Source organism: Dendropsophus ebraccatus, chromosome 15, assembly GCF_027789765.1.
Source record: "Dendropsophus ebraccatus isolate aDenEbr1 chromosome 15, aDenEbr1.pat, whole genome shotgun sequence".
Classification (NCBI taxonomy): Eukaryota; Metazoa; Chordata; class Amphibia; order Anura; family Hylidae; genus Dendropsophus; species Dendropsophus ebraccatus.
The window spans coordinates 39,176,493-39,194,887 of NC_091468.1; the positions used below are offsets into that span (position 1 = coordinate 39,176,493).

The 18,395-nt window shown below is 43.8% G+C and overlaps 1 protein-coding gene across 1 annotated transcript in view; it reads left to right on the forward strand.

The window, feature by feature from the left end:
• The first annotated feature begins 4,790 nt into the window (after window positions 1-4,790).
• SYNDIG1 (synapse differentiation inducing 1) overlaps window positions 4,791-18,395 on the forward strand; it is a 181,517-nt gene continuing 167,912 nt past the window's right edge. The window contains exon 1 of the mRNA XM_069954757.1: window positions 4,791-4,958. The gene's annotated coding sequence lies outside the window, so the exon portion shown is untranslated. The remainder of the gene's footprint in view (window positions 4,959-18,395) is intronic.

The window sequence follows — 18,395 nt, forward strand, 5'->3', positions numbered from 1 at the left end:
TAGCAGATCTCACTGCTAAACTCGCAGCGAGATTTCCGCTGCAAGTTGGTACGTGTGAACGAACCCTAAAAGAGAGAAAGGAATTGTATTTGTGATAAGTAGAGATGAGCGAATTTACAGTATAAATGAAGCGAAACGCTTTGTTAGCTCAGCAGTCGGCTTATCAGCCTGCTGCCTTTGAACTGCGTACGTCTCCCTGTTTCCCAGTACCGCATCCAGTTTTTCCAGGGACCAGGAACAGAGCGGTACGGTTCGGCATGAAGTTCAAAGACAGCAAGCTGATAAGCCGACTGCTGAGCTAATAAAGCGATTTGTTTGTTTATATCAAGTAGGTGGTATTATAAATTTTATTAAAAAAGTAACCTATCAGTACCTTCCTTTCACCACAGTCAAGGAGCCTCGGTTCCAAGCACAGCCCTTCTGGGATCAGTGTCACCATGAGACAATTAGCAGCTAGGGCCCGACACAGTTGTGAACACTGATTTGCTGGGTGGGCAATGTCTCATGCTGACCCTGCTCCTTGACAGCTCTATTTGATGCTAAGAGCTACAGCCACCAATGGATAGCTATTAGACTATAAAAGCAAACTGTATCTGCAGATAATGGTGGTTGCCAAAGCTATTAATCGCTCGCTGTCGGTGCATGTAAAAACATCAGCAGCGAGAGGAGACCGATGAGCAAATGAGCACTGATCTGACAGGTCGGCACTCGCTTGCTCCTGCTGATCGGCCTGTGTACAAGGGGCTTTACTTTGTTCCCTTAATGCAAACTTAAGTCCACAGTTCTCTCAGTGTTAAGGCCATAGTACACATAGTGATTATTGTTTAAAAATTCGCTATAACAATCGATCGCTAGTGAAAATGAGCGATTTTATAGCGGTGGCGAGGCTCCAGCTAGGTGATCCGTGCCGCAATCCTCCTCTGGATCGCAGCATTAACCGTGTGAATAAGGCCTTACACCAGTGTACAGTGTACCAGTGTACTAAACAGCGATCTTTGATTACTAATACAATACATTGCACTACTACTACTGTAGTACAATGCATTGTATATGTCAGTATCATGCTGACAGGCAATCTGCTCAGCCATGCCACTGGCATGGCTTTGCAGAGGCATGTACATGGTAATTACCATATATTTGGTAGTTACTATGGAGACCATAGGGGGACTGGACAGCGCCATGCGACATCACAATCACGTCAGTATGCCCAGCGGCCACTGGAACCAGTTACATGCCGTTGTCATGATTTGACAGCGGCATTTAACGGGTAACCTACCCGGAGCAGAGGATTCTCCACTCCAGGTAGTTAAAGGGGGAGATCAGCTGTCATACTGACAGCTGATCCCCCACTCTGCCGCCACAGGGGGGCGGCAGAGCATTTTGATACATACACTGTTTAAGACATATGTATCAGAATAAAGCCCAAATGTACATATGAAAGTTGTGTAAATACAATAATAAAATTCCACTTCGGTCCTTAGGGACCTTGTCCTTGTGTGATTGTCTAACAATAAAACCATCAGTTAAAATGTACAAGAGTAACAGTCAAGACCAGTGTCAGCACCCGGCTTACCCGGAAAGTGCCAGGGCCCACAGCATCCACAGGGGCTCAGTCCCTCCAGGGCTTTTTTCATGACTCGCTCAGACTGGCTGGAGGTAGGAAACATTCACCTCCCTGCCCTGTCAGCCAGCATCTCCTCCGTGCTGCAGATCAGTCTGATCAGCACTCACTGCACCTTTCTGCCCTGGCCCAGACCTGACTAGAGGAGGCCAGAGCAGCAGAGCAGCTCAGCTCCCATGCCAGGAGACTGGTGAGTGCACAAAGGGGAAGGGGAGTGTGGAGAGACCATTTAACTCTCCAATTGCTGCAAAACTACAACTCCAATCATGTACTGCTAGCAGGACATGATGGGAGTTGTATTTTGACAACAGCTTAACAGTCACTTGTTGGGAAACAGTGATTTGTGGGACTGTATATTTAGTGTGGTGTTCTCTAACATATAACTTTCCAATTGCAACTACAACTCTAATCATATATTGCTAATAGGACAAGATTTGAGTTGTAGTTTGATAAACATGGATTTGGGAGACAGTTTATTAGTCCAGTGTTCCCTAACATGTGACTTTCCACTTGCTAAAAACCTACAACTCCCCCCATGCTCTGCTGGCTGGACATAATGGGAGTTATAGTTTGGTGACAGCTGAAAAGCCACTGATTGGGAAACAGATTTAGGAGGACAGTTTGTTTAGTGCAGTGTTCCCCGACAAGTGACTCTCCAGATGCTGCAAAACTACAACATGCATCATGCACTACTGACAGGGGATGATAGGAGTTGTATTTTGACAACAGATGTCGAGCCACTGGTTTGAAAACACTGATTTAGGAGGATGATGACACAATTTATCGGCGGGGCAGTGACAGTTTATTAGGGAAAGCAGTGGCACAGTTAATAGGGGGCAGTGATACAGTTTATTGGGGGGGGGGCAGGGGCACAGTTCATAAGGGCAAAGTGTCAAAGTTCTTTTTGCACAAAGAGAGGCCCTTACTGCAGATTGAAGGGCAAAGGGGCTTACCTACAGATGAGGGGCACAAAGGAGGCCCAACTACAGATATGGGCACTAAGAGGGGGCACAACTACAGATAGGGGTAAAAACAGAGGGGTGAACTATTCTTTTACTATCACCACATGATTTGCTCCACAAAGGGGCCCGCTGAGGCTCACACAACCCTGGAGCAGGCCCTGATAACAGTGTGTGGAGCACTTTAATATTTATTCAACCAGCATTCTGCTATGTACTCATGTAAAGCAAAAACCGAACCTGTCTACATATAGTGACACCTTCTTTAGGAAGAGGCTCTGGTTTGGTATACAAAAACAATGGGGGAGATTTATCAAACTGGTGTAAAGTAGAATTGCCTTAGTTGCCCCTAGCAACCAATCAGATTCCACTTTCCCTTCGTCTTTGAAAAATGAAAGGTGGAATCTGATTGGTTGCTAGGGGCATCTAAGAGAATTCTAATAGTACACCAGTTTGATAAATCTTCCCCATTGTCTTTTCAAAGCATAAATTTATCCTGCATTTTTTACTTTTGCCACTGGGCTTAATAACAGGCCGACCCTTCCTGTTTTGTAGAGATCACTATTAATCAGTCATATAAATGTCACAGGCAGGATTACACTGACAGGTGACACTGTAATATACAAAGGATCCACAATAAATATAGTTACCGCTTCCCTCCTCCTCCTTTCTGCACAATGAACTTTGCACAGGTCACCAAGCACTCCTAGAACCCTCTCCCATAGAGTAATCTCCTGTTTATAGATTTCTATAGTACATGTGACTACAGTAAATTATGTCCTTGAAGGCTGTTCATGCAAGATGGATGAAAACATAATCTTAAAACATAATAAAATCAGAAAGCATTAAAAATATATATACAAAAGGGGTTAAAGGGGTGTGCCAGGAAAATCTCATCCTTAACCTTATGGCACCCGTACTGTACATTAAAATAGCAAATGGCCGCATACTCACCTCCCCTGCTCCCTTAGTTCTGCAGCTGTGAGATCTTCTGGCCACCACTCTTGTGTTGTTCTTCCTTTTCCTGATAACCTTTCACTCCCCTCTCAGCCAATTACAGAGCAGAGCAAGAGAGAAGATCTCACAGCTGCAGCGGGGGAATAGGTGAGGTAAGTATGCAGACATTTGTTATTTTCATATATTGGAAGGCATAGGGTTAAGTACAGGATTTTCCTCCTTATGGTTTTAATGTACTTTCTGCAATGACTCTATAATTAGATTTATGTGAGCGAAAGAAAAGATTGCAGCGACTCACAACATGGATGCTACTCCAAGCTGTGCGCCCAGGCGGCTCTGCTATAAATTCAGTCTTATGGCAAAATGCCCACCTTAGGATACGAATTTTCATTCCCCAGATAAGGACTGGAAATGTGCAGTCAAAAGACATTATCTCATCCCTGATAAGCGCAATGACAACTATTTTAAGTGGCCACTAATATCCTTAAAGCTGCGAAGTGCACAGGAGAAATGACAGCCTGAGAACAAGTCACCCTGACACGCCGACGCTCTCCATGCACCTCTCACAATGTGCAGCTTCTCTATTGCATGCTATCCAATATACATGAGGCTGATTCTCCTGCTCTGATGAATTCATTTGCAGGACAGCCACTCTTAAAGGTGGAACGTGCAGCGACTGAGGAATCTCCTCCTGCTCACTGAGGAGCACAACCTACCAAGACTATACATAATGCAGTGGCATAAAACACTTACTCCTATGACAAGGATTACTGTATCCAAGGGTGAAATATCTCCCCAGCTCTTACACAGAGAGAAGGCGAATGAGATCAGTTGCAGAGCAGCTCTCTTTAAGACCAAGAAGGATTCCTCCTCCCCTCCATGTCTGTCTACCTCTCCTGTGCAGGGGCTGTAAATTACTGTCAGCCTAGCAGTGGCTGCTGCCCTCATCTCCCACCTCATCCAGCCTCTCCCTCACTATACACATCTATTTCTTCCTCCCTCTGCTGAGCTTCATGAAAAACTGCAAATGTATTAAACAATCAGGCAGGCTGCTGCTGCTGCAGTAGAAAAGTTGGCCCCCCCATCACCTTGCATATCCCTATCCCATTCATTGCAGTTGGCACTGGAAGATCTGCAAAGCCTTCTTCTTCTTCTTCTTCTTCTTCTTCATTATTCTTTCTCGGTGTGTTTCTCATGTATGGACCCCTCCCTCCCACCTCTGGCCAATTCAGGTTCATTTCCAGCTCCCCCTTTAGCTGCTGTGCATTGGGACTCATTGCTGATCATTGGGGCTGATTGCTGCATCCTCAACCAACAAGTCCAAGACTGACTCCCACATCCCTTCCATGGATCGGATGGAGCAGCTATTCTACCATTAAGCTAACTTTTATTGCTGCTCGGAAGGGTTTCACCTTGCTAAGGTAAGGTCCCTTTTGAGATATGCATGCTGTATGTCCCATTATACCTGTGTGCTGCAGTCTATGCATGAGCATCCCTATAGGATGGAGCCAGGCTTGATGCTATTGATAATGCAGCAGATAGGTTGTTTATTAGAGAGAGAGAGAAGTTAATATGCTGGCTGCATCTGTTGTTCAAGCCTACTGTATCTGTGCAGGGGAATGTAATGCCAGGCAGCTCAGTACCTACAGGACCTTGGATCAATGACTGTGACCACTCAGGATCCCCTCTATGAGACTGCTGCAGGTTGTAAACAACATGACTGCATAGGGGTGTTACTTCTTGGCTTTCACTGACATCTAGTATTATGTTACATATGTGGTTATTAGTTATTGTGCTAGATGCTTGCACTGGGGATATACTGTAACTATCATGGGACATTTTTTTAGGAAAACTTTTTATTAGTGTTTGTGGGTAAGAACTTAGGTTCTTTTTATATATAATATATTGGGAAAGTTGTTTCTAAACAATGTAACATATATGATACCCCGTCGGGCACCTGTAAACTTAGTTGCTGCAGTGCTTTGCAGGTGTCAGGATCAGATGACTCCTCTACGTTAAACCCTCTTTTAGCCTATTTTAATGTACCGCTGCACTTGTACCTTCTAAATTGCTGGGTTGGGACGTCCTTTCGCTTAAGTGTAGTACTTAACCTTAAGAAAGCCTTCCTGGCTCAGTAGGTTACAATGAGCTGTAGGATGGCATAAAACTCAGAAATCTCTAATGGAAAAGTTTGCTACACCTCCTCTTTACTTCTTTAGATTGTAAGCTCTTGGGGCAAGGATGACTTGGGCTGCTCTGCTATAAATTGTTCTATTTTTACATTCCTGTTTATTTTCCACAGTGTTGTATGCATAATATTGAAAATTATGAATTATTTATAGATAGTGTATGTGGTATTCTGGATTACTCAGTTTTATTCTTTACATAAAGGTCATGTAAACTGTTTACCAACTCTGGGGTATGTTGCAGTATGATTATTATTCTACACTTGGGACAATATATAAAAAGTCTAAAATGAGATATTTATGCAGCTTCAGTTTATGTAGAGTGAAATGAGTGTGGTTTATGCCTCCTACGTATTTCATGTTTTCCATAATTTGTTCTAAGAATGAAATGATCTGTGGGATGGGATTTCTACACTATATCCCTATTATACTTATAAAGAGGTAAGAGGCGGGTACAAATGCACATTGTCTTTACACTTAGCATAATTGCCTGTTTGATGATCCCTTTTTTTCTAGAGAATGTCGACAATCTTCCTGCGGTCTCAGGGGAAATCATTGGAACAAAAACCATTCAATCTATCACTTACTGGAAATGTTAACCTGCTACTGGGTTTTGGGCTGTAAGAGCCATGTATAAATACTATACTTTATAGGGAGATGAATCCCCCTCCATGGCTACCATCCATTTCTGATAAGGTTAAGTAACAAGAAATTCTATAGTGCTTTAATTTACTGTCTGGATTAGAAAGTCAATTTTGAATGTCCTGCTAAGAAAATTGAAGTTAATAGACAGGAGACAAACAATCATCAGAGTTGAATGCAGCTATAAAATGTGTCCCTTCTCTAGAGGACGCAGCACATCCAAACACTACATGAACCACCTATACATTTGTAGTGCAAGGTGCAATCTTGTATATGTCCTCTGGGGGTGCTGATGGGAATGTGAACACTCGCTGGCAGGTTCATCTTGCAGATTGATAGGGATCCAATCAGTGGGACCCCTGGGATCTGATTAGGTAACAAATAGTGGACAATCCTTTAATGATGAAGCAAAAATAATTGGATATAAGGGCTAGATAGGGAAGTACACATAACATTCTTAACTATCCATTAACATGTCAATGAATGCAATATACTGGTTCCCCCCCAAAGCTTGGGCTGTATGGAAAGCTGTGCATCTATAGTAAGAATGTCTTTAAAAGAAATGCCCCATCACCCAAGATAGTTGAGCTAGTTTACATATGGAACTATTTCCATATGGCCCAATTATGTCTATTGTGACATATTCCAGAATTGTTCCTAGAAACAGTTTCAATCCCCAGGTTGCCTGATAGGGTTGTTTATTTTGGGATTTACTTTAAGGGTAGCCTCAGACGTAGCAAATCAGAGACGATTTCACGCTGTGAGTATGTTAATGCCTCCCCCTTAACCCACCGCCATATGGAGCATACTTTACCTGGTCCATGCTCCGGCTGCATCAGAGGTTCCTACAGGAGCCGGGGGCCTCAGATGCAGCCGGAGCGTGGACCAGGTAAAGTATACTCCGGGTTGAGGCGGGTTAAGGCGGCGGCATTAACATACTTGCAGAGAGAAAATTTTGCTGCTGGAAGCACAGGCTTCCGTTTACTTGTATTCATGTGCCGGTGAGTAATATCACAATCTTGAATCTCTGTACTGTAATACTGGGCTACAGTATCTCCGTTAGGTAGGGTAATGGGAAGTCCTCTGATATTTTTAGTAAGCAGAGCTCTCAGTGTTCCTTTACTGAGGGCGAAAGTCGGCCCCAACCGGTGGCGTCTCACCGCTCCAGCAATAATCCAGTAAGTAGCAGTGGAAGAATCCATTCTCCTACGTATGCAGTGATGTCACTACTAATGCACAAGAGGGCCAAAACGACACTAGAATACAAAAAGTTTGGTTCATCCATTGCACAAATTCCTTTCAGAGCATGAGATTAGTGTTTTCCTTTACAGGGAAACAGGCAGTAAAAAAAACACATAGGCTATGTTCACACAATGTCAAAATTAATGAAAAGGCGTCTGATTTTCATATTTAAAAAAACTGCAGTTTTTGCCGCAATTTAACTGACTGCAATGGCAATGCATTGAACTCAATGAGAAGACGGACGTCCAATGCCCACAATTGATATTGGTATATCAGAAACTACAAGTGCAGGACAAACATCTAAAAACATTTAAAAACACAGAGAAAACTTCATTGAACCGGGCAGAATGGCCACGGTACCAAAGCACCCCGACTGATACAAGTGTAATCCCCCTCCTGTAGATACAAATAATATGCAATAATACAGAAAAAATAAAAAAAGGTAATTGTGCACAATTGTATCTCAATCTAAATTGGAACGGACACAAAACCTGGAGTAACTCAAGAAAACAGAAAAAATGCACATAAATATAGAATAAAGACAGATATCAAGACAGAATCCCACGCGTTCCGTCTCTATCACGAGACTTTCTCAAGGGTTACTACTTCAAAGAATGAAAACACCCAGATGACTAGTTAGGGGCTCATTTACACACAGCACAGGTCTTTATTAAAGTAAGGTTCAGGGAAGAAAAAGAGTGCTGCACCTCACACCTATGGCTGATACTAGTACCTCTCGGCTGCATAAAAAACATCAGAATTCTGTATGTGAATTGATCAAGCCACACTGCCCCATGTACCTCGTGCAGGTATCTGATACACATGGGTCCCTACACTAAGTCCACACTGTGCCAGTCAGCGACCACCACCCCCGCAAGCGTGCACAGTCAGGGAAGGGAGGCCATGGAACGGCCCTGCAACCCCCATGCCACAGGACCAGACCCAAAAATGCCACACCAAAACCCAGCCAGCACCACCGGCGGAGGAAGCTGCCCCCAAACAGCACAAGTCTGGATAAGGTATTGCACTCACCATAGCTATCAAAGATAGAATGGGACAGACAGGAGGGATTAAAACCATGAGCACTCAGATGTCTCCTGCTAATTGCGGTCATGTGGGTCTCACCAGGAGGAGTGCAAAACACGGAGAAAAGAGAGAAACAAAATACGGTTCAGGGAAGAAAAAGAGTGCTGCACCTCACACCTATGGCTGATACTAGTACCTCTCGGCTGCATAAAAAACATCAGAATTCTGTATGTGAATTGATCAAGCCACACTGCCCCATGTACCTCGTGCAGGTATCTGATACACATGGGTCCCTACACTAAGTCCACACTGTGCCAGTCAGCGACCACCAACCCCGCAAGCGTGCACAGTCAGGGAAGGGAGGCCATGGAACGGCCCTGCAACCCCCATGCCACAGGACCAGACCCAAAAATGCCACACCAAAACCCAGCCAGCACCACCGGCGGAGGAAGCTGCCCCCAAACAGCACAAGTCTGGATAAGGTATTGCACTCACCATAGCTATCAAAGATAGAATGGGACAGACAGGAGGGATTAAAACCATGAGCACTCAGATGTCTCCTGCTAATTGCGGTCATGTGGGTCTCACCAGGAGGAGTGCAAAACACGGAGAAAAGAGAGAAACAAAATACGGTTCAGGGAAGAAAAAGAGTGCTGCACCTCACACCTATGGCTGATACTAGTACCTCTCGGCTGCATAAAAAACATCAGAATTCTGTATGTGAATTGATCAAGCCACACTGCCCCATGTACCTCGTGCAGGTATCTGATACACATGGGTCCCTACACTAAGTCCACACTGTGCCAGTCAGCGACCACCACCCCCGCAAGCGTGCACAGTCAGGGAAGGGAGGCCATGGAACGGCCCTGCAACCCCCATGCCACAGGACCAGACCCAAAAATGCCACACCAAAACCCAGCCAGCACCACCGGCGGAGGAAGCTGCCCCCAAACAGCACAAGTCTGGATAAGGTATTGCACTCACCATAGCTATCAAAGATAGAATGGGACAGACAGGAGGGATTAAAACCATGAGCACTCAGATGTCTCCTGCTAATTGCGGTCATGTGGGTCTCACCAGGAGGAGTGCAAAACATGGAGAAAAGAGAGAAACAAAATACGGTTCAGGGAAGAAAAAGAGTGCTGCACCTCACACCTATGGCTGATACTAGTACCTCTCGGCTGCATAAAAAACATCAGAATTCTGTATGTGAATTGATCAAGCCACACTGCCCCATGTACCTCGTGCAGGTATCTGATACACATGGGTCCCTACACTAAGTCCACACTGTGCCAGTCAGCGACCACCACCCCCGCAAGCATGCACAGCCGCAATTTAACTGACTGCAATGGCAATGCATTGAACTCAATGAGAAGACGGACGTCCAATGCCCACAATTGATATTGGTATATCAGAAACTACAAGTGCAGGACAAACATCTAAAAACATTTAAAAACACAGAGAAAACTTCATTGAACCGGGCAGAATGGCCACGGTACCAAAGCACCCCGACTGATACAAGTGTAATCCCCCTCCTGTAGATACAAATAATATGCAATAATACAGAAAAAATAAAAAAAGGTAATTGTGCACAATTGTATCTCAATCTAAATTGGAACGGACACAAAACCTGGAGTAACTCAAGAAAACAGAAAAAATGCACATAAATATAGAATAAAGACAGATATCAAGACAGAATCCCACGCGTTCCGTCTCTATCACGAGACTTTCTCAAGGGTTACTACTTCAAAGAATGAAAACACCCAGATGACTAGTTAGGGGCTCATTTACACACAGCACAGGTCTTTATTAAAGTAAGGTTCAGGGAAGAAAAAGAGTGCTGCACCTCACACCTATGGCTGATAAGGTATTGCACTCACCATACCTGCACGAGGTACATGGGGCAGTGTGGCTTGATCAATTCACATACAGAATTCTGATGTTTTTTATGCAGCCGAGAGGTACTAGTATCAGCCATAGGTGTGAGGTGCAGCACTCTTTTTCTTCCCTGAACTTTATTAAAGTAAGTTTGCGGATTATTGCAGGCCGAGACGGAGGCTATAAGCATATATAAGGGCAGTGTGCTAGGTGATCTATCAGCACGTTTAATTAGCTTTATATGTGTTTTTTTTTTTACTGATTGGTTCCCTTTAAAACATAAGACTGAGTTGCATATGCAGCTATGTGAATGTTTGTAATGCATTTTTCATTTATACTCCACTCAAGAACTGTCACGAAAACTGTGAATAGGCCCATGTGGTGGAAACAGCATACCGTATCTGCAGCCTTCTTCAAAGTGGACAATCTACACCAAATCATGCTGCTTTGGTGGGAATTTGCCATTGTGTATAGGGGCAGGGACTCCTTTTGATCCCTGAACTCCTGTATTATAGTAAAAAACAATGCATACAGTAATGTATTCAGTGTCGGACTGGCCCACTAGAGGACCGGAGGATCCTCCGGTGGGCCCCCCAGCTTTAGAGCCTGCACAAACACTGACGGATATGTCTTTTCTCACTGGTTCTTCATTGGTGGGCCCCCAGGATCATTTCCTCTGGTGGGCCCCAGATACCCCAGTCTGACACTGACTGTATTTGCTGCTCACTACAGTAAGAAAAGAAGCAAAAGACAGGTGGTGTTCAAATCTGTCAGGGGGGTAAAGAGAATTTACATGAAAGTTAAATAAATTTGAGTAGTGAAGTAGTTATATGTGTAACTAGAGCCCTGTGCCACAATACATTGCGTTAGTGTTTCCAGAAACAAGCTTAGAGGTTTATATATACTGCAGTAACTATATTGGGGTGAGAAGGGGCAGCACTGTGTAATAGTACTGTGAGCAAGTGTCATAAACATATTAATCTTCATTTGACAAACCTGAACATAGGTCAAGAAAATACGAAGTACCAAGGGTCAAGAGATTCTGATTTCTGTGGTCAACAGTTAATGGGTTTTTCTGGTTTAGAAAATCTAGTTTTAAAAACCATAGTAGAACTTTATGAGTGAGCAGTGGGGAGAGCAACTGGATGAGAGAGAGTGGACTTTTTTTTAAGAGGACCTAGCACATCCTTACAGGACCATATTTGCTACTAGGCACACAAGGGTCTGTACTCTGGGCAGTGGTGTTGAGGGGGGACAGCATTAAAGGAATTATCCAGCACTACAAAAACATGGCCACTTTCTTCCAGAGACAGCACCACTCTTGTTTCCAGCTCAGGTGTAGTTTGCAATTAAGCTATGTTCATTTTAATGGAACTAAGTTGCAAAACCTGCAATCAAACTGGAGACAAGAGTGGTGCTGTCTCTGGAAAAAAGTAGCCATGTTTTTAAAGTGCTGGATAACCCCTTTAAGTGAATGAAAAAATTATAAAGATTTTAAATGTAGCTGCTGCTCCATTTTGACATCTGGAGAAAAAGCCAATTTTCCTCTTTTGGTTGAATCTTGAACTGCTGTGAAATAGCCTGCAGCCGAGCATGGTCTTTATATTGTGGATATGTAATAGATTTCACCACTTTCTGTGTGCATGGATGAAATCCATATGAATCTGCAATAAAATCGGCATGTAATGCATGTGTTTTTTTCTTTCTTTCTTTCTTTCTTTCTTTCTTTCTTTCTCTTATTTGTGACAGATCACCAATAAAATAATTTCAATGTATGTAGAAGCACCCTAATAAGTTTTATTCAGCCCAAGTATCTAGGGCAGTGCAAGCTTACATGAGATACAGTTAGGCCATTAAAGGGGTCGTTGAACAAGGGAAAAATGTAAATGGTGGAGGCTGTATTACAAATAAATAAACCATAGTAATGCTGCGTTTACACTGAACGATTATCATTCGAAATTTCGCGATAACAATCGCATTAGAGAGATAATCGGCTCGTGTAAACACAGTGAATGATCGAACGATGAGCGAAAAATCGTTGTGATCTTTCAACATGTTCTCGAATCGTCGTTGGTCGTTTGCTAAAAATTGCCAGATCGCTTCGTGTAAACAGTCTTTCAAAGACTCATCCTATGTGTGAGATGGGCTTAAGTGATCTTAAAAACGATAGCAATAACGATTTTTGTAACAATTTTTCCAACGATTTTCCTAACGATTTTTCTAATGATTTATTTGTCTAAACCAAACGAGCAGCGAATTACAAAATTGTGTACAAGGGGTAGTCAAAGGGTCAATAGCAGAAGTCAGGTAACCGGAATACGAATGCAGGAAAACGCTAGGTTAAGATACACTAGTAAACTAGGCACTATCGCAGGCAAGGAACATGAGGCAAGGGAAAGCACTCATGGAACCTGGAGTCCGAGCTCCAAAAATGATTGGGGCCGACTTGCTGACAGCTGACTGGTGTGTCAGCTGTCAGTCACATCAACCAAACTACATGCACCTTATGCTTATAGGCCCCTGCCGTGGCTTCATCAAAGTAAACCAGCCCTGCTGATCACTAGGGACGCCATCTGCGTTACTATCACTCCGGATACCGGAGATATCTCCAGGAGACATCAATAGAAAGAATTGATCAGCAAGGATTGGGCCCAGGACCTAGAATCAAGGAAAGTGAGTATGTTGTGTTTTTTTTTTTAAGGCAGCCTGAGCCACCATAATCTTCCAGTGCTGAGCTTTCTTTGGGTGCTATGTAATATGTCATTGCTCCTGTGGCGATGCTGCAGGGGAATGAAGCACTTGCCACCAGATTTTCTTGTAAATTAAATTAGCACCAAGACTGTGATCAGCTTATGGAATGTTTCAAACCCAGAAACGTTATAAAAGCAGACAAGGTATGGGTTATGGCCGCAGAATCAAAATTAAATGACCCCTACTTCCTTGTTTTTGTCATCAGCCATTAGTTCTATACCCTGCATCATATGAAACCCTTACCCTACTTTATCCAGGCTCAGAAGATCATCCCAGTCATCAATCCTACATACAGTATTACAGATCTTGTAACAATGTAGGGAAAGGCTATCTGCCACTGGTCTCTGGATTGCTGCAGGTTGCCTCCATGGTTGTTACACCACTGAATTCAGAAATGTATTACATGTGGAATGTTTGCCGATAACACTGATGCTAATATCAGCTGTGATTGCAGTTACTCTTCAATGTGTCTTTCAGCTACAGCAGTCAAATACTAATTGCAGGAAGAAGAAGGGGTGACTCATGCCTCTTTTCTTATAACAGCATCAATTTTCTCAGAATTTGACTCTTGAAAATGTATTCTATTACTTTGATGGAGTTACTTGTTGGAAATCACAGCTTTCCTGTTACCTACAGTATTTTGGATACACAAAATTTTGGTAAAAAGTTCCCAAAAATAAATGGAAGATGCCATAAATCCTTTCCTATTGTGGGCACATCAGACTTAGGCTAAGTTCACAGAACGTATTTTTTCAATTAATAACGGCCATGAGTAATGTGTGTGTCAATCAGTAATGTTTGTCAGTCAATGTGTTAGTCCGTAATGTGTGTGTCAGTGTGTGTGTGTGTGTGTCAGTCAGTTATGTGTCAATCAGTAATGTGTGTGTTAGTCAGTTATGTGTCAATCAGTAATGTGTGTGTGTCAGTCAGTAATGGTCGTCAGTCTGTGTGTGTGTGTGTCAGTCAGTAATCTGTGCCAGACAGTAATCTGTGTCTGTGTCAGAAATCTGTGTCAGTAAGTGTGTTTGTGTCAGTAAGTGTGTGTATGTGTGTTATGTGTGTTTGTGTATGTTAGTGGTGTCTCAAGTATTTTTGCATAGTGTGTGGATGGAAGAGAGGCCCGCAGAGGCTCTGCCCCTGCCATTTTCTTTAAGCACACAGCTGATAGAAAAACATGTGAATCCCCCTTTTCTTGCCCAGAGAAATCTTCTTGTAAGAGTGTGCATATAGCGAGTGCTGTCAATCACTCTTCAATTTCTCCATGACTCGATGAACATTCTAACAGCTTCTTACAAGAATATACTGATTTAAAACACAGAAAACTAAATCAATCCACCTTCAAGCTCAGCAGACAGGGTCATAGAGGAGACCAGATTAGAGTCTGGACTCTGAAGATCCCCATACACCTTCAATAACTGATGACCGAGCAATTGTTCAGCAGACAGTTATCTCTCCCGCCTGGTGCCTGTCCTCCCTATTCACAGTAATGTTTGACACAGCCGAGTACTCCTGTGATCTCTATGGGGAGGGAAGTGTTAAGTCACAGCCAGAGAGCTCTGGCTGAAGCTTATCTCTACCAGAACAAAGGGGTTGGGTGGTAATTTACCATCACACCCAATCCCTATCTCCACCAACATTATCTGTCGATGGTCGGTCGGGGAGCTCCATACACCTTATACCGACGGCTGAACCAAGTTCAAAGTGTATGGGGACCTTAACATAGGCTCCAGAGAGGTAGAGGCAAATAAATATAAGGCAATTATCAGGGGATAAGTATAAAGAGAAAATAGAGCTTATTCAGCAAGCTGTAGAGGCTGTACAAGCAAAAGTAAGCACAATTTTTTTTTTAATAAAGACATATAGGGAAAATATATTTGCTCCATAATAAGTGAAGAAAAGTGGATGTCAGCTGAAGAATATATGTACTAACATCACTAGCACTAACAGTGGTTCCTATGTATGCACAGTTTATATGAACACTATGGGCCGCATGTATCATCCGGCCTACGGATGATTTTTGGCGGAAAGTGCTGATTTGCGTATTTTTTTTATACGCAAATGGCCGATTTGCGAATAAAATATTCGCAAATCGGCACTTTCCGCCGAGTACGCCAGGGGGGTGGAAAGGGGGCGTGTAGTGGGCGGAACGGAGGACTCAGAGTTCGCGCGATTTACCATCCATTCCGCCCAAATATACGCCGAAAACCTACTCCAGTCCTCAGCTGGCGTAGGTTTTCGGCGGTGCGCACCGGCGCTCACGGGATTTATGTAGAGGCAGTCCGCCTCTACATAAATCTCCGTAGCGCCGGAGCTGCGGGGCATTTTTAAGTCCGGCGTAAAAAACGCCGGACTTAATAAATGCCCCCCTATATATTTTTATATTTATTTTTGCACAAATTTGTGCATTTATTGCAATTGTAACCTAGAGCACTTTGGCTTCTTCTGACACGTCCGTTTTACTATGTACTTGTATGCCTCATATAATTTTAGAACTTCTATTGTCAGAGCACTGTGGGATCTTTCTATGTTACTCTTCCTGGAAATGCATGACTAAAATGACAACTGGGTGTTACCATTCCCTTGTCAAAAGGGCGTGTCCCTACATATCTAATAGCCAACACTATTCAAGCAGTGCTGACAGTGTCAGACACCCCACTAGGAAGCGTAACTGTAACATCTAGTTTATTCACATATTTGAAGAAGGAATACCAGGAAAGTTATTTTATCTGAAATACAAGGAATAATGTCAGGTCCTCTTTACAGCTTAACTCAGATATATTATATTCTCCTTTCATCCGGTCTTATATTAAAACCCTCCTCCTAGAGAGCATTTGTAATTATCTTATAAACCTATTATAATTCACATAGACATGGCAATTTATGCCTTCTAAGTTACATGTTACTTCAGTATATTGGAGTGACATCAGCCCGGACATGATAAGTAGATTTAATATAAAAAGATTCATGTAAAGGAAAAGATACACTATAATTTCCTTTTCATTCGAGCATCAAACATCAGCGCTCCAAAGTCCCCATCTATGACTACATGCATCACCCTGAGCCGTGTCCCATTCACCATGAAGACGTCAGGCCTTGTTAATTGATTATTGTTTATTTACATAATTGTCATTGAATTGTTTTTTTTTTTCTGTTTCTGTAGTGAAATGTAATAGATGTAACAACCTTACTCGGCGTGGTTGTAATGAGACTGGTAATTGCTTGTCTTTTTGGTACATCCTGTCTCTTTTCTACATGGACAGATAGTGTTTAAGCTATGAAGTAAATGTAATAGAAATGCAGGAATAGGCGGCTTGTTCTAGAACAGGAGTGTCAAACTTAAATACATAGCAAGCCAAAGTTGAAAATGTTGGACAAAGTCACAAGCCAAGAAAATGTATTGAAAGAAAAAAACATCTACCATTGAGGTGTGTTTTTTTTTTTTTTATTATTCCTTCTCGTCAGATTTACTTAACAATTTTATATGAAAACAAACTTCCTTAAAGGTGTTATCCAGGCTTAGAAAATGATGGCCAATTTCTTCCCGAAACAGCACCTCTCCTGCCCTCAGTTTGGGTATGATTTTGTAGCTCATTTCCATTGAAGTGAATAGAACTGAATTGTAACACTGCACACAGCCTGAGCACAGAGGTGGTGCTGTTTTTGAAAGAAAGTAAGAAAGTAGCTGTGCTTTTTCTAATCCTGGATACCCCCTTTAACCCCTTCCCCCAATATGACGTCCAGGGATGTCATGAAAAGCAGTGGCAGAACGCATCATGACGTCCCTGGACGTCATGGCTTCCCTGCCTCCCCCCGCTGACCCTATCTAAGATCGAGCAGCAAGAGGAGGCTGTGTGACACAGCCTCCTCCTGCTGCCTCTGCCCGGAGGGGAGCCGCTCTCCCCCCGGGCAGTTAACCCCATAAACGCCGCGGTCAATGCGACCGCAGCGTCTATGGGGAGATTCTGTGTCCTCCCGCCGATCGGGCGGCGGGGGGAGGCTGCAGAACGTTGCCTCCCCCCACCGCCACTAACAGTGTGTCCCCCGTGAATCCACGGTGGGGGGAGATGAAAATGTATCCCCCAGACCCCAGATCAGCCCCCCTAGTGGGCGATCACTATCCCTTCCCGGGCGGCCATCACATCCAAGATGGCCGCCCCCATCCCTGCAAACAAACGATGTTTGTTCGCAGGGATGGAAATGAATAAATGATCAAAGCCCCATGCTCTCCGCCACCGGAGGTAGCAGAGAGCATGGGGCAGTGATCGGGGACTCCCCCGTGTGGTCCCGGAGCAGGCGATCAGCGGTATATACTATATACCGCTGATCGCCTGTTCCCAGTGCAAAAAAGCACTTTTTATCCCCTGTCACCATAAATCATTGGTGACAGGGGATAAAAAGTGATACAGTGTCGCCCCCCCACCCCCCTGTAACCCCTGTCCCCCAGTCACCCCCCCCCCCTTCCCCATATACGTCACCTGATCCTGGAGCTCCGTCCTCCTCGGCGTCCAGGCTGATTCTGAAGTGCGCATGCGCTCCAGAATCAGTTATCTTGGAAAATTTTAAGTGACAGAGACCAATTTGGTCTCTGTCACTGAACTATGATTACTGTGATAGAAAATATCACAGTAATCATAGTAATATAGTGAAAATGAATGTATAAAGTACAAAAAGTGAAAAACATACAAAAAAATAAAACACACACTTTTTATTATAGTAATAATTGCAGTTTACTCCCAAATTACCCCTAACCCCCCCAGGTTGCCCGTAACCACCGCAGGTTGCCCGTATCCGCCCCAGGTTGCCCGTAATCACGCCAGATCGCACGTAATCACCGCACATTGCCCATAACCACTGCACGTTGCCCATAACCACCGCACGTTGCCCATAACCACCGCACGTTGCCCATAACCACCACACATTACATAACCACCACACATTACCCATAACCACCGCACGTTGCCCATAACCACCGCCTGTTGCCCATAACCACCGCACGTTGCCCATAACCCCCGCACGTTGCCTATGACCACCGCACGTTGCCCATAACCACCGCACGTTGCCCATAACCACCGCACGTTGCCTATAACCACCGCACATTGCCCGTAACCACCGCACGTTGCCTGTAACCACCAC